Source organism: Liolophura sinensis, chromosome 7 (genome assembly GCF_032854445.1).
Source record: "Liolophura sinensis isolate JHLJ2023 chromosome 7, CUHK_Ljap_v2, whole genome shotgun sequence".
Classification (NCBI taxonomy): domain Eukaryota; kingdom Metazoa; phylum Mollusca; class Polyplacophora; order Chitonida; family Chitonidae; genus Liolophura; species Liolophura sinensis.
The window spans coordinates 7,436,281-7,454,623 of NC_088301.1; the positions used below are offsets into that span (position 1 = coordinate 7,436,281).

At 36.9% G+C, this 18,343-nt stretch overlaps 2 protein-coding genes across 6 annotated transcripts in view; both read right to left on the reverse strand.

The window, feature by feature from the left end:
* The window catches only part of LOC135471949 (neurocalcin homolog), a 197,017-nt gene that overhangs the window by 106,629 nt on the left and 72,045 nt on the right, over positions 1-18,343 (reverse strand). The gene's annotated exons all lie outside the window — the stretch shown is intronic.
* Positions 1-18,343, reverse strand: part of LOC135471948 (neuronal calcium sensor 2-like) — a 108,289-nt gene that overhangs the window by 17,916 nt on the left and 72,030 nt on the right. Inside the window, exon 1 of one of the 5 annotated variants that reach the window (XM_064751409.1) lies at positions 7,694-7,781. The exons of 3 other annotated variants lie outside the window; for them this stretch is intronic. The gene's annotated coding sequence lies outside the window, so the exon portion shown is untranslated. Of the gene's footprint in view, positions 1-6,302; positions 6,337-7,693; positions 7,782-18,343 lie in introns of those variants that run through there. One more of the 5 variants, XM_064751410.1, reaches the window with a different exon arrangement.

Sequence of the window (18,343 nt, forward strand, 5' to 3'; positions counted from 1 at the left end):
CTAAGGACACTGTGGAATGCTCACACGTATACACAAACAAAAACATTGGAATTCCCACCACATATACGCAGACATGTACACACATGTGTACAATATGATTATGGGTATAACCATGTTCCAGGTTACACCCTTTCATCATGGGCACTTATTACTGGACACTTGGCTTTTAACCAGTTAAGAAATCCTCAGTGTTTACCCAATCTATCATTATTTACAACGGACAAGACATACAGTAAAATAACCTTCACAGAAATGAGGACATGTAAATACAATGGGTAATGTGTTTAAGATCCAACACTTCTTTGAGATTTAATTTCCTTTGACCAATTTCGCTCTATCATTTGTTTTTTTTTTTGTTGTTGTTATCTCTAATGGTGGAGGTAAAATTTAACTGATTTAACAGAATGGCTATACACTAGAAATCTCTACTCCAGACTGATACTAGTTTTATTTATTTATTTCACTGTTTTTTTTTTTATGAACTAATCAAGAATATTTCATTTCTACAACAGCAGCCAGCAATACAATGGAAGCAAACCAGGCAGACCATGGGGAAAACTCCCAAGAATCCACAGGCAATCTTCCCAAGTACGATCGGAGAGGAAGCCAGCAAGAGCTGGACTTAAACTCACAGTCACCACATAGGCGAGAGGCTGCTGAGTCACTGTGCTACATCAACATGCTAATTTACCACTCAGCCACAGAGATCTCTCAAACTAGCTTTACAGAAAAGACAAATATCTGGTATGCATGTTTTCAGAGGAGTGTTATTATTCTCAGAAGTTAATTCATATGTGCTCTTATACCCGAACAATACATTCCTATTTCCAAAATTTTATGAATTATGGTTTGAAAATGCAACTAAATTTTTACTTTCCCAGTCAAATTTATTGAGGATCAGGTTATTTCACCTGATAAATACAACACTGAGGCTTGTGGCCTACATAATCTTTAGGGCTAGTTTCCTCTCCAATGTCAGATTTAAGGCCATTAGTCATGAAGGGCACTCATCACAGATGTATGTGGTTACCTCAACACCACAGCCAACGGAAAACCACTACACTCCTCTGACATAGCTATGTCCTTATAGAGCGAAGGTCTTCTCAGAGCAAATATCTCAGTACGCTTTAAATGCTTTGAGGCCTATAACCATAAGGCTACAAAGAAAAAAATCACAGAGAGCAGCTGGGTAGCACACCCATCAGGTGCAGGTAATGTTAAAATACATGCGTAAGCCAGTGTTCGATCTTCACACGAAGTTAAAACATACCAGACGCCAGAAAAAATACAGAACATGCTAGCATTACTCATTCAGCATTTCTCCACATTAACACATTACTTAGCCTAGCTTTTTTTAAGTGTGCTTGAGCAACACAGAAAGAAAAAAAAACAAGCCACCTGCAAATGGCAATTTATATGGGACAGCCTAACAACTTACTCCACACCATTAAATGTCAGCAGAGGCCGGCCCTTGTTTTTCTGTACTTACAGACGATTTAATGACAGGTTGCATTCTTTGAAAGGCAGATTGTTACAAAAAGGCCGGGAGATTGTAAAGTACGAGATCCAATTTCCATACATTTAATAACATAAACCACAAGACATATGCCACTCTCAGTAAGCATCATCTGCAATAATTCGCTGATTGCAAGATTTTTAATCATCAGCTTTCGGAGAAGAGCACATGGTGTAGTTGTAAAATGGTTCTATTAGAGTACACATACATGTACTGGCCAGGCTGAAAGGCTTCTTACAATCTGGTAGCCAGCCACTGGCCTGCCAGAGGTTTGTCTTAGGTGTATACACAAGCCATTTTCATAGTCACCCTATCTTGATCGGAGCATTTAAGACAAACTGCAATGCTTTCAATTTTCACAAAGTTGTTGTCTACCCGTTTATCATGGGGCTGATTGTACAAAGCCATATCAAAATCAAAAATCTTGTTGCAATGCTTAATAAATTCTGACACTGACTACTTTTGACATTTGTTTAAATATAACATTTATGAGGTAGTTAGAATTTTATTTTACGGGAAACTAAAGCAAGCACCATAATCATATATACATCAAAAACGGCCAAGTGGAATCAGCCCGTGTTATTCTATACGACTGTGGAACTTTACCTTGTGAAAGAAATGCAATCAGTACTTTTAATGTACTCCTTTACAGGTGTAATTCATGCACACAAAAATGTACTAGTATTTGTGATGTCGATAACAGTCAAATGAATGTGACAGTGAACATGATCACTTTCACGTCAGGATGCTCCAAAATCCAAGATGGCATTTGCAGCAAACAAAATAACAGAAAAATGTAACAAAATCATCACAATGTATACTTGATAGTTTCAGTTTCCAAACCCTGCAGCCCCTCAGGAGTGGATAGCCTCCACACCAACTCCCATCATATCTAAACTCTACGATTATACAAAGGAGCTTATTTGGCGAAGAAAACTATAACCACTTTAAACCTCAATCAATGTGAATTATTTGAAAGAAAATGTGGGTTGATAGATAGCATATCTGAATTAGCTAATGAACACAGAGGATTTTAACTTTGCTCATATAGCAATTCAACGTCTCACATAATTAGCCAACATATCAATAGTATTACAAATTACAATAATATGGCTTGGGGTTTATTGAGAGCATCATAACAAAGAGGTGAATTAGTGCACTGTATGTTGGATTATCAACATTTCAAACAGGGTCAGAAATAACACTAAGTCGAGCTAGACCTCCTTCTCTATACAGTCTCCAGTACAAGATTCAGTGTACTGTAACAGTCTCATTGTTATAACTGATCCCCTACATATAAACACATCAGTTCAAAAAATATGCGTTAAGTCATACGAAAAAAAATAATATTAAACATGCAAATATTAAAAGCAAATCCTTATGACAATAAAACATGCAACATTTGGTGCCTGTCTAGATATGTCTAAAAAAAATTTTTACAAACACTGACGTCTTTACACATAAGCATCTACTGCACATTTAAATCACTGTCACAGGACATGTAAGTGATGCTTTATAAGGGGAAGGGGATATGAATCATGCAGTTTTAAGAGTAACCTGGACTAAAAGCTAGGAATTACGCCATTAGGAAGGCTGCAGCAAAGCGGAAAAATCCAGTCAGCTGAGAAAAACCTTCAACACTAAAACAGCCAACTGATACATTGGCTTAAAAAAAAAAAATGCACCACCAGGCTTCTTATTTCGCCTTCAGCCTAAAGTTAGACCAGTCGTGACCTCGTTTCTTGTCCAATCTATGGTTTAATGACCAAACTTGACGTCAGCATCAAGGTATCCAGCCTATAGCTATAGCTTCACAGTATCAGGTTATCCCTAGTATATGGTTATATACATATATATATATATATATATATATATATATATATACACACCCATCCAAAACATGCCAGAAGATGCACAGTCTCTTCATTGATGGGCAGTCATGCTCAACAACTAAGTGGGTCAACCCTGAATCTGAAGATCTTATCTGGACTCCTGAAACAATATACTAGTTTGAATCAAGCTAATATACGCCATGAACATATATATACAGCCATGGAGGAAATCCATGAAGTGAAAGAAATGTTGTGGTGTATTTATTAACAGTTGCAGATTGAGGGATGGTGAACTGCACCTTTTCACACACTGAGGACACACTTTCAGTCTTCCGTCTGACAGGAAAAAGGCGGGCCTTTTGTTAATGATAACAGCTTGCATGGTTTTAATTGCACTTCCTAATTTTCCCTACAAACTTAACCTTGTTTTAATTGCTATCATGATATTTATCTGTGTCCACAAAAAAGTTTTCCCATCCTCTGCGCCCCCACCCCTAAAAACTCAAGGGAGTTTCAAAATAATAATTATCACCTTTCAACTGGTGAATGAAGCATGCACGCATAAACTCTAATTCCTCAACCTTTCTATATATGAAAGATCAACTTTCAGAACAATTTATGCATGTTTTTAATTTGAATTTGGAGGCAAAAACTGCATTGGCTCGGTTGGCCCATTTCAGGGCTTCACAAAAAGTATAATCTTTTCAATCTGCACAGAATACTGCTGACAAAATATGCTTGACAAACACTTTGCACACAAGAGAAAATGTTGAACAATTACAGAAGATAATACAATCATACACATATATATATATATATATATATATATATATATATATATATATCAACAATAAATGAACTACATACATTTACTGTACTGTCTACGAAGACACAATTGTTTCAAACAAGCATGATGTAAAACAGTGTAAGACAAACTCTGCCAATACTCATGAGAAACAAAATTGCATACATGACTTTGTAACGGGAAATGGACTAAATGTACAAACCAGGCTCTCAAGATCCAGCCAACAATCGCAGGCCATTACATCTGTTAAATGTTTCCTGATGCATGCGTAGGGGGCTGAATGAGTGCTACATATATGCATATACATGACGACAATTAATGTGCAGCAATTAAAAGGTAATCAAGTGAGGAATGGAAGAAACAAACAACAACTGCTTAACAACAATGATAGAATTATTTGACCCTAGCTTACCTTAACTAGTCAAAGATTATATAGTTAAGATAAGAATAGGTAAAATGTTTATAAGCCAACCTAACAAGTCTAAGTGTCAAGTCTGACATTCATATACTACACACAGACCATGAGTGAGACTCCTATTTGTAAATGGGACAAATGACCAAAACAACCTAAAATACCAGTTCATAAAATAATGTAAAATAAACAATTCCATAAATAGGAAATAAAACTGGTAATATGTAAGACAGAAACAATCAACAATTTTCAACAACGAAGTAAAGACAATCAATATTCAAAGCACGACATCAAAATCATATTTCAAACTCGTGGTCTGTGAATAATTTCAAGGTCAAATAATGATACAGGTATCAACCTTATTCAAGAAAGCAAGATGTTGAGCTTTCAACAACTGGATTAAACATCACAGATTATGGGAAGATCTAATACTTTTGATAGATAACAACTGGTTGTATTGTTAAAACATTTAAACCATACCAAATACCATAGTATATCTAAAAGACAGACTATTAAATGTGAGCCAAACACAATAATAATCATGCTAGGCGGATAAGGTCAGGATTCTCTCTCCCTTTATTCCACAGGTTACCAGTGAGTTACAAAGGGTATAATACTCTTAGCAGCAGAACTTCACAACATCAGTGTCAAATTCTCAACCGTTTCAGCCGCAACATGCAGCTTCAAATGCAGCCTGTGCAATGAAATTACATGTATAGTTCAGCCATTTCAGCTAATTCACAAAAAATGGTAACTCAATAAGCTTGATGTCAGGATACGAAAAACTGTAAAAACAGCATGAACAAATGCTAGGACAACTGCCACAAGAACAGAGCAAGAGTTACAATGAATGAACGATAAACATGACTCCTATTGAAAATGTACGCCCTGTGGCTGTCTAACAGTGAGCCATTTATATATTTAAACACATGTCTGACAAGCTTAGACAATGACACCTATATTAGGATGCAGCTAATCACTATTTCACATGAACATGATAACATGTAACTCTGTGCTGGCAGTAATCAAACAAGTAAACCATATTGGAGTGAAGGAGAAAAAAAGAAGAATGATTCACCACCAGTATTGAAAAGGACAAAACTGACGTTTGACCCTTAACCCAAACTCTTTAGAGAGACCATCAGGTTTCAACTTAATTCTGAACTCGTCAAACAAGTGGAGGAGATGTAGCACTGCGCCCACACAAGAACAAACATGTACATAGGTGTGAAGTGTACAAGCTGGTGCAGATTTGGCTTTACTTCGTCATTTGGCCTACATTATAAAACAGCCTAAATTTAAATGCAACAACAAATTAATGGCTGCAAATGCCTATGGATGCTCAACAGTCAATGAATTTGAAACAGCAATCAAAGAATATCTGAGTAAAAATTCAAAAAGGCACTTAACAATTAATCCCTTTTATGTAAAATCTCCAGTGGTAGGTTAGTCAGGCAATATATATACTCTCCTAGGGGTGGTCAGCTTTTGCCACCCCTTGGAAGCTTTCTTTCATAAAGGATAAAATGATTCAGAAGAGTGGGTGTATATATAAACATTGCTAAGTCTCATTCTTACAAACCTGTTACACCTTATTTACCGCTTGAAGTTTAAAGCCTCTTGTAAAGGTTTCACCTAGAAGCCATCTTGTTAAACAGCTTCTCGTACCTGTATCAAGTATCCATCCACTTGTTGAAATTTAACAAACTGCACAGCAGTGGAAATTCGACCACTTACCTGTGTGGTACTAGAACTGGGAGGGAGCTAAAAATGGTTTTGTGATAATCCGATATGGGGGTTAGTCGAATAACTGCATGCACAGTTTTAAGCTGGCCTGGGTGACGACGACGACGACGCAGTAGTGCTTGGTCAAGGATGTTAAGAACAGACAGCCAAGATATGCTAGCTGAAGATGTGGTAGGTCATGCGTGACAATGAGAAGGGAAAGAGAAAAAAGCTGTTAACTGGCTGAGATATTTGCGGAACACACTTCCTAATGGAAGCTGCTTTTGTGGGCAGGGTCCCTCAACAGAACTAGCTGCATGCTTGAGGATAATACAGGTGTTCCACTACAGTGACTCGAGATCATTTAATACCACCTAACAGGCTGCTCAGGGGAAACTATCTAAATACCATGGCAGTGCATGATGTCTAGAATAGAAAAGCGCACCAGACTAGATATGCAACTGTTAAGCCATGCATGCAAACTCGTGAAGGAAAGTGTGCACGATAGACTGTGATACAGGCAAGGTTTTACAAAGGCATTACATGATGCATGTCACCTTCTCATGAATAATAGTTTTGTTTGCACAAATGTTGTATCAGTGTAAAACTTGGACCAAATATAAATGAACTGTTCATGTGGCATTGCTTGAGTGCATGAATATATCTCACAAACGGAGATGCAAAAGAACAGAACATATTACAATCCACATGCAGTGTCTCTCTCTCTCTGTATACATCAAGTCAGAATCCATCCTGGTCTTTTTACCAGGCTGACCGAGTATTAAAGCAAGAATTACCTTTATACACCACAGGTGTGCATGTTTATATAATTAGTTTCATCCCACCTGGATGTTCATGTCACCCAAGATAGAATTTCCTCCATCTCTCAGAGTTCCTCTGTCTCTCTCTTTATTAAATTAGGAAGTAATCTGGTCTCAGTGGAACAATGTCCTTCCCTGATTACCTGCCCTGCTTCTCCACCTGCTACTGTGGCAGAATTACGTAACTTAAGAGTCAGCTTCATGAATGGCCAATTTGTGGAATGGGTCTTACCAAGCCTGTTGGTTTCCTGCTACTGGTACATATGCCTTTATCCCCTGATACTCCATGCCCATGTAAGACACGATAAGGAGCAGACCAACAGTGTGGAATCGTGTATATAGCCAACATGCAACAACCTTACCACTGGAATTGATTATTAAATTATTAAGTACAGTATGCCTTAAATCAGACACAAGTAAATCAGTCGTCTAAAAATCATGTTAATACCTTAAATTCTATAAACAGGCTATCAATAATCCAACAATAATACTGCACGAGTTCTATAAAAATGAAATATTAGATTTCACTACTTAAGATAAAGGTGAAAAAAAGATTTCTAAGGTATGAAACAGTATACATACTTGCAGTTAAAATGTCCCTGTTACAGGTACAGTGTATGTTCTTTCATGTAGCACATATCCAGTGGCTAAAGTTTTAGTTACATGTAGTATAAGTACTTAACATCAACACAAAGAGATGAATCTTCACACACCCACAGTATTCACATGTACATATCACATGAACTACAGTACTTGTTTTTAAATACCACAGTGCAGGAAGCTGGCAAAGTGTGTACATGGATTCAGGAGTGTGTCTGAAATGACTCGCACAATATTATCCTCAATCTGGTGTGGTTGGGTTTTAGCTGTAATAGTTATAACTACAGCAATACTATATGACTACAGCAATACTATATGACTTCAGCAACAGTATATGACTACAGCAATACTATATGTCTTCAGCAACAGTATAGGACTACAGCAATGCTATATGACTTCAGCAATGCTATATGACTTCAGCAAAAGTATATGACTACAGCAATACTATATGACTACAGCAATACTATATGACTTTCTCTTTCAGACTTCAACAATTTTAGATGGAGTTTTATGGGGAAACAAAAACAAATAAGGTAAAATGGATAAAAACCGAACAACCATTTTCTTATTATGTCAAATTTTGTCGTTTTTTATGTGTTTCCTGAATTATGTCAATATGACTGGAAATGGAAACATTGCTAGGACTGTCCACATTTCCCTAAAAAAAGAATGTTATTTTCGTTTATTTTTATTTCCATACCCACCTTTCAAACTAAGAGAAGATTTATTTTGTCAGTGAAATAAAGGTTTTAATTGGTTTGGTCTATAGGAAAATGTATATAAATTCTTAGCAAACCCTTTGAAATTCCATAGCATTTGTCGTTAGCAGGCATGCATTATTACAGTACCAGGGGCCTTGAAGGCCCAGGTACAAGCTAACTCACTGCAACCATCACTTAACTAATGAGGTTGCAGGTTCCAATCCAGATAGTTCTGCTGCAGCTTTATTTATTTATTCATTCATTATTTGATTGGTGTGTTATACCATACTCAAGAATATTTCACTTACTCGACAGCCGCCAGCATATGAAGCGGGTGAAACCCACGACCATCCTCAGCTTGGGGCAGACCTTCCCACCTAATGCTACAGCTTTAAGCCTCAAGACTTAATATTCAGGTACCTGGCAAAGGTGTTACATTACATTGTGTTAAGCAAACAATGTGTGGAAAGTTCCATGTGGCAGAGCAAAAATCCAGGTGCCAGTTTCATGAGGCTCACTTACTTAAATAAGCTCTTAACTACCATGACAACATATATTGTAGAGATATAGAGTGCACTTAGCTAAGGGTGACATAAAGTAAGCTTCATGAAACTGGCCCCACCCCTTAGAAAACTGAGGATCATGCCCGAATAGTATACGTACATGGTGTCTACAATTCTGCATAGTTCAGATTATCATACAATACATATCACAATGTGGGAAAAGATAGCGGAGTAAACTATCACAATAGTTTGAAATAACGTCCCTAAACTACAGGTGTATATACGTCATCATACAGGTAACACAGCATTGCATGCTTGAATTCACCACCCACCCCCCACCCCAGCCACCCCCCAAATCCCCTCCCCAAGAAAAACAAAGAATATAAACAATTCCAAGTTTGAACAGTTTTACCTGAAAGCCGATATCAGGACAACTATACCTGAGCTCAAATCTCTGTACACTGCACTAACCTCATCTGTTAAAATACTGGTGTCTACTCCAGTATACATACCTACATCTACCTGCACAGGTATGAATAATTTAAATGCTACATCATCCATTAGGCGGAACTAAGAGCGGTGAGGGGGCTAGAGAGCCTTTAGGTGGTCACCGCATCAAATAACACAGCAATCTTCATCTGCAGCCATTTGATCAGATAACACCAAATGCACAGGCTGCACACAATCACTTTTCTGCCACTTAAACATCACTGTCAATATATAATATATGAAGACTTAGTTGTACAACAAATAGCAAAAACCTTCATCTGCAATGCACGTTGATAATGTATCAAAAATAATTAGGCATGGGTGTATTATCACTTTTTTGGCATTCAAACTGCAGGAAAACATCAGTGTCAAACCATAAAGATAAGAAACCTACAGTCCAAAGCAGGTTAATATAAATCTGGCACCATGGAGCCATATATTGTGCTAGCAGTGTGAAATTTTCTTTTTTCTTTCTGATGCATGTAACTGCAAAATGTTTCCCTCATTTGCATGCATCTATCAATACTTTAAATGAAAGTTTTGCTTTCATGTCATGTGTAAATGAAATACTATTTTCCAACCAATGGCCGTTCACGTCCAAGCTGGATGGGACCATTGTGCTCTTGTAACACAGATGTACTTTAACCAGTCTGCCCTTAAAAAGTCATCATCAGTTCAGAAATCCGCAATAATTTACACAATTTGATTTACATGATTTATTATTAAACGAAGGAAAGGTTTCCCTGTAATTAAACTTTTATTAAGATTATCAATTTGCACATGTATCCTTTTCTTCAGTTGATGAGCGACACACAACAACATAATAGCAACAGTGCAAAACTGCATCACTAAATTAACATTTCCTGAATACTAACTTCTCACTTCCTTTGAATAATTAATGTACTGGTATACAAAACCAACAATTATGAAATTCTAGTGCACAAAGAAAATGGCAATTTTATGCAATATTGCCCATTAACAAACCAAAACAAGAACATAACTACACTATACTTATACAAATCTTCCATAAGAGTTACGTTTATTCTACTGGACTATGGACTGGGAAAGAATCAAGCCCATCTCCACTTCATTTGGCACTATGTATAAAAAAGACCTAAATGTATAATGATGTCAACACACCAATACCAAATCAGGATGAAGAACAATTTATAACCTGGTTCTTTCCATCAGACTATGCTTACATATATGGAATAACATGTTTAAACAGTTCTAATCTCAACCCAGAACAATCGAAGAAAGGAAAAGGAAAAGAAAAAAAAAGACAATTGTTGCTATTACGATTCAGTGCTTTCCAGAGGCCTGCCAATATTGAGCGACCTCAACCGCGTCAACTTGGCATTAATGTCTGTTCAATGTCACAATGACCCGAATTCGCATAATACGTATCATTACAAAAGTCTGCAGTTGTGAGCGAAGGAAGTGTGATGCATTACCAAATCCCCGGACAGTATTAAGACAGCCAGCTGCAGAGTTCCATAACAGTGATAAATTTTACGAGGTTCTGAGGAAGGTTACTTTAACTGGACAAAGTACATCCCACTGGATAAACAGCTGCATTGAGCATTAAGCATCTTTAACATGGTAGACAAAGCATGGTAGACATGGTGGAAAGCATGTATAGAAAAGAAAAATGTAGGTTTTTCAAAATACTGAAAATAAGGACAAAAATTTTTTGTTTCTTTAACGGCCTTAGCAGGTTTTCCTAATCCTGACTCTTTTTGGATGTATTCATTTTACTAGCTCCTTTTTGTCATAAACATCACTTATTCTAACTTGGATACCAATAGCACTAGGTGTTAAAAAAACACTGATATCCAAAAGTTTTGTATTTTTGAGTATGAAGTATCAATGAAACCCACCCACACACATACGCCATATACTGGTAGCCTTGTATTGCTCCACAATGTAACACTCAAAAACAAAAGGAAAGTCTGAAATCTGTAAAATCTATAATACAAGTGAAAAAACAAATAGAGCAATGTTTTTCAAAAATGGATCATATCACGACAACAGTGGTAACAAAGTGTGAACTAATTAAATTTAAACAATCTTACTCAATTTTAGTTTAGGAGAGATATCTAGCTCGGAAGATTTATGCCACAAATAAGACACAAACACACACCCTCTTATCACATACCCACTGGCAGGTGCTCATCAAGACACCATATATATATATATATATATATATATATATATATATATATATATATAGTCAATGTGTGGGTTTTCACATATTAAGGAAGAAAATGCAATGTCTACGCTTACATCATCCTGTGATTTCTGAACCACCTGCATAATCATTGATTTATTATTATTTAATCATGTCCCTGCACCGTTAATTAGTACTTTAACACAAACAAATTGCTTCACTCCCATGACTACACTGCTGCATGTATGTCACGAAGCTATATATAATTATGCTGTTGCTGATTAGCCTACAGCTATAGCTGTAACTGGGATTATTAACATTGATGCTAAATGCTGCCAGGAGTCTTCATTAATGTTAAAATTATAAGAACTTGAGAACTGCACCAAGGTGCAACACCAGGAACACATTACTGTAACAAGAATTCAACAATATATTTGAGGAAGTAAATTTATCCCAACGGCATTAGGGATTTTAATATATATTTATATTATAGGATTTTCGTAACAATATTACACAAACAGGACATGGCTGTATTTTTTTTAAAATAAATATTTGAGGAAATACACTGATGATGATTAGATTTAGTTTTCACCTGGACATGCATTGGGAACACAGCCATACATGCACATAATACAGAGAGAGCGTATTACTGCATGGAGGGACATTAAAGGTTTCTCTTGTTCTCGCGATTGATGTGCAACAGGCGCAGCAGCTACACTAATGCAAAACCACTGTCAAGTTGATAGTGCACCATGCATATCACTTACATCTAGGTCACATTCTACATAATATCTTCCTACCAGTGCTGTAAAATGTGAATAAAATCCTCAAAATTTTAATGACTAATAACCTCAAGCTTTTACTATGTACAATTTTTGTTCAGTTTGGAAAGCCTCAGCCAAGTATATTAAAGTATAAATATTTACCTTCAAAATCAAATGATCTCATTGCAAATTTAAGGGGTATTTTCATAATTTGGGAAACTTATTGCCAAAATAGTTGAGAAAATTTCTACTGGTTACTCCAGCATAAACTTTAACAGTCTTAGTGTAGAACAGGTTTTCTGTTACAATTACAAATACAAGTGCTATTCCACAAAGATAACTAATACACATCACATGCAAGACAAAAAATCTCCATCTGAAGCACTTTGCATTTGTCCAAGGTTTATAACCAAATATGCTCCTGGTAAAGCATAAACTGGTCGAAATTTTAAGATAAATTCTTACATTTTCAAAGAAATTTAACGAAATCACCCTTTACATCAAGTTTACCAATATATGTTTCAGTCCGAGATAAACCACTGTAGCTAGGATATGTTTGTATGTCACATCAATCATAGTGCAAAACAAAAAAAAGGAGTTTGTCTGGTGCATTTGTTTTAGCCCGATTCTGTATTAAAAACCACCTATACAGCTTGCAATCATTGCCAATAAATCAACGGCTGAATCTGTCTGGCAAGACTCATCCTAGCATTACCTGAATGTTTCGATCTTGGTCGCCACAAGATCTGCTACATGTACATGCTGTATTGATCCCCACCAACAGCTACTTTTTAACCTGTAAATTGGGCTTTCCATACCTTCAAATTGGGAGGACAACTCAGCACTTCATCTCTCTCTCCCAGGCTACATGTCCAGCCCACCAGCCCTCTATCAGGATATTAACAAGTTTTTTTTTTTATACCAGGTCATTGTCTCAATTCATCAGCCGCAGAACAAATCTTTACAGTAGTTTTCTCAAACTTCAATCAGTTCCTCTAGAATTTAAAACTCAGCAGTAATTGATTGATTGACTTGTGTTAAATTCTTTAAAATGTTGCCTGTGCATTGGATGAAGATGTTTTTTCTGCACGACACAATTACATGTCCACAGACTAGGATTCCTATCAGATTAAGGTCGAGTTTTTTTTTTTGTATGTGTGGTTGCTTTGTTTTTTTTTTTTTTTTGTTTTTTTTTGGGACCATGTAGTTACTAGGCGTTTCAAGGAGACGAGTATTAAAGATAACGAACAAGAAATAAAAACAAAAATTTATTCGATTTCTGTTTCATACCCAGATAACCGTCATTTGTCTGGGTGGAGGAAAACCAAAGTGCCCAGCATAAACCGTCAACTTTCAGCAAGTTTCTGATGAACTTTCCCACTTGTGGTGTAAAGATATGTGCACAAAACATATTGGTGGACGACATTAGTTGTCTTCAACAAACATTAGACTGTATTGTCAGCCACATGAACGTTGTCAACCACCTATTGTCACCAGGGTCGCACACAATCAGTGAGACCCTGGGGATCCCTAATATATATATCCACTTTCATCATCTACCTGACTGCTTGCTTGAGGTTTTAATAACACATGAGTAACACTTTATCAAGCCAATCTAGGTCGATCAAGCCAGTCAAGCACCTTTACAGTGGAATTTATACATACAATTATTATGAAACAGACACTAAAAATGGTTAGTTTGTGTCATCAAAGATGTTAGCTTTATAAAAACTGAGTAAATTGTTTCTCTACATCCCATAGTTCCCTTAGACTGTCAGAATGTTTCAAAATATTGGTTACAAGGGCGGTTAAGAAAAGTACTGTAATTCTTCAACTTTTTCACATGTCTGCAAGGTGTTTATTCCAGCACATTATAAAGGCATTATTGTGCAGTCTCATACAATTATACTTCTTGTGAAGCTCTGAAACTAGCCTATCCAACCAATGTAGTTTTATTTCCAAATTCAAATAAACGATGTGCATAAATTGCACTGAAACTCGTTCTTTCAAATGTGAAAAGGTTGAGTAATTAGGGTATAATTTACTGATAGTACTGCAGTCTTCCCTTTTAGTACTTATTCAAGTGCTGCCTCAATGGAACACAATAACAGTGATAAAAGATGTCCCACTCTGAGCAGTAGTTCATGTACACAGACACCAGGAAAACTCGCTCTAGACTTCCCTTTACACTGATACCCAAGCAAGGAACTAAAAGGGCTAAGCCTGAAGTCTTGCACTAATCCAAACTATCAGTCAGAACTTAAGGTCAGTTCCATTTTACACTGAATGTAGACCTCATCAAAACCATAAGTGATTGTAATATTTCAACAAAAACAAGACAAAAACAACAAATTAATGTTACAAACAATGTGCGGAGATGACAAATGATGTGCAAGATCCATGAGGAAATTTGTTTATTGGTGGGACTATTTATGCCTGTATATATTTAAGAATATTACAGTAATACGATGGCAGTCAGGTAGGGATAGAGGAAATCATGTACAGCCTGCAGAAAGCCAGCTTGCATATGACCTCAGGTACCAGACATACTTCCTGATGTTAGGCCTCTGTCAGTGCCCAGAGAATTCGGTCTTACCATGTGATTTCAGTCTAGTCACTGACAGGCTTAAGTGCCCTAACCTCAGACTCGGTCTGGACCACTCTGAGCCACTGAGGGTCACGCAACAATGAAAAGCAGTCAGTGACAAACTGAGAAAGTTGAGATGAACATTCTACAGTAGTAGTTGCCTGTAGAGCAATGCTATAAGCCTGATGTTATAAATGAGTAATATGAGAAACAGGAACCTTAAGACATGTGACGTGTGCTTGGTGGTGTTGGTCAACAGACACAGGAATTGTTTTATTTCAAAAAAAATTTAATTCGGTTATTAATGAAGCAGTTCTACAAATACGCTGTTGACATTCTAGGAATATCACAAGAATATGTCACAAAAACTTTTTTTCCAATACCGATTCCTGCTCTGGGGGTATAGACAAATAAGTGAATGAACAAATTCTAAACTTAAGTAAAGTACTTCTGGCGATGTACTTATGAAACGACAAAATGTTTATGGATGTATACACAGAAAAACAGACAGCTGACAATGCCATACCAATTTAATTTGTTATGCAGGCAAACAAAACAAACAAGAAAACATACAATGTGATCATCATGCAGGGCGTCAACGTCTGAAATTTTTCTGATCACAATGTATTGATTTGTATGGGGAAGATTTTTGGCAATGACAAAGCTTATCTTTTGCCAAGACAACAACGCAAATTGCCACAATGTCTTGAAGCGTAATTCTTGTATATACCAAAGCCAGAAAAAGTAATTTTCTAGCTAACCTTCATTCCGTGTAATTCATCAAAAATGACAGTATTCTATCTAAAGGCCTACAAGTCACTTAAGATAGTGACACTGATAACAGCCTGGAAGTAGCATTGTCTTCGAGCAATCTCTCCACATAATAGATTAATCCCATGTAAGAATGCACTGAAAGCTGCGTGTGCATACCGAATCACCAAAGTAGTAGAGTGTTTGTGGCCTTTTATAAAGCCATGCATTGACTATCAGCCATCTGTAAGAGCACTAGCATGTTTGTGGACGTAATAAGCTGGAGTTGAAATCCTGTCTTGTCATGGCTTGACAAAACAATGCGGGGCTCAGACTTATTTCTAAGGAACTTAAAATAAGCAACAAACAAAATTTCTTAAAACAACTGTATCACTCAAAAAATGCAGGCTTTAACATTTGTGTTCAACATACAGAATCATCAATTACAGAAATCCTTTTTGGTGTGTGGTAAATAAATTTCCAGATGATAACTTTAGAAAGATTAAAAGAAATTAAGCTTCAGCCAATCCGATACAACAACTAGGGATAAAATGCAGCATTAATAGCCTCAATTTGAGAAGCAAGTCGCTCATCAGAACTACATGTATTATTCTTTCCATTTGATTAATGCCTCATCTTTTGCTCCGCAGAATGGCCGCAGCTTGCACAAGAGCTGCCCTAGGGACATCATAATCAACCAAAAGTCCTAAACTGTCACTGAGCCCCTACAACACAGACCTCCTAAACCCAAACACATGCCCACCTGACACAAAGACCACTCTCACTGCGAGTAAAAAAAATACCCAGAGCAGTTCCTGGAAAGTGCACTTTTCATTGATCTATTACCTCAAAAATTTGGCTGAACTGTTTTGAGTTCATTTGACAAATGTTAGACTCTAAAGCAAGGTTTCTCAGGTCAACATATTAAAATTGAACGTTCCAAAGTCCTCTCTCTCTCACAGGTCTTTGCATTTTCATGACACGGCAATCAGACAAGAAGCAATGGATCATGTAAGGTTGTGTCAAAGAAAGAAAAAAAAGAGAAGACAAAAACGCTAGCTGTTATTTAGAGAAGTTAGACCTATATAATGAGGACAAATCCATTGGGAAACATTCTAACATAATGCGGAAAAAAAAAATGGTTTCTGTTTGACGTATTTTAATTGAAAAATTCCCACAGGACTAATTTTCACAAGAATTTACTGGAACAATTATATGCAGTCGTTAACATGGTGTCCTAAGAGACAGAATACAGTAGAGGGTTTTCTTATAATGCAGAACTCCACAATTCACAATTTGACAATTATCACATTGTTGAAGCAAGCAAGCTCTACAGCTAATAACAAGAACTACATAACGTTTTGGGCAGTAATTTCATCTCGTGTGTAAATACCGGTCAGTTACTCAATACCAACTTTCGAAATGAGCCAACATGTTCCACAATACCTCATAGAAACGTCTGTAGGTCATTTCCCCTGAAGGCACTCGGTTACACAACTTATTTATTTATTCATGCGACTGGTGTTTTACACCATACTGAATTAATACGAAGATGGCCATTATTTCAAAGGGGGGAAACCAGGCAAAGCCCACTTGCAGAAGTATCTGTGTGTGAAGTTTGGTAAAAGCGCACAGGCCTTAAATGTATCTCTTTTGTGTTAATAATGTACCTGATATATTTTTTGGTGGCAGTTTAATGGTGTTGTCAAGAATTTTTATATCATAGGACAGTTAGGTGAATTTTTATGGGTGATGGAAACCAGTGACGGAGTCAACCTCAACTGCCAGTTTATCTGATAGCTGACAAAACTTCCTGATGTAAACCACAGCTCAACCAGACCGAGCCAGATCATAGGATGAACGATTGTGGCTTTACGCTACATCGGCAGTATTTCAGCCATCTTGTGGCGGGACCAGATTACAGACTCTGCTATTTCAATGTGCATGGTCAAGGGTCAAAGCGTTGTGGAAAAAGGAACACTTTATCGGGATGATCAATCCAGTGATGGTGCTGGCTGATGATACCAAGTGATGAAGATACACAATACTTTAACAATGAGCAAAAGCATGTATTTAATTACTTGACTGTTGTTACACCATATATACTCAAGAATTTTTCGTTTTAATGTACAATTAATGGCAGTCAGTTTTACATATAGAAAATCTCAGAGTGCCAAGCTTATATACAGACTAATTATCGCTGATGTTGTACAGATATGTATGCCATGTTGGGGGGAAAAATGTGGGCTTCAATGAATGCTCGTCTAGAACTAGAGGAAACTTGAGGAGCGTCAATAACAATTGTCAATCCCTTATTTTCACCAAGGCCCCACAAGCAGTGAGAGTGGGGTAATCCACAAATTCCCAAGTCAAAGTCACCCCTTTATCTTAATCACTGGACCACGACGCATTCTTCTTGGAAAAGGAATTCAGGACGGAACAATAAATTAGCTTGGGAATTTGTGTAAATCAGGAACAGAAAATTGACAGGAATTTAGCATATAACAATACAGATTGACTGATTAGCAGATAGTTTTGGACACAATGGGAATTAAGGGCCTCTAGCTCCCTCCTGAGAAACTCAAAAGTTGATATATCTGGATGTCCAATACAAGATAAAAGTGACACAAACTTGGTCCAGTCATGCACCTTGCTCCAGAATCTTCTG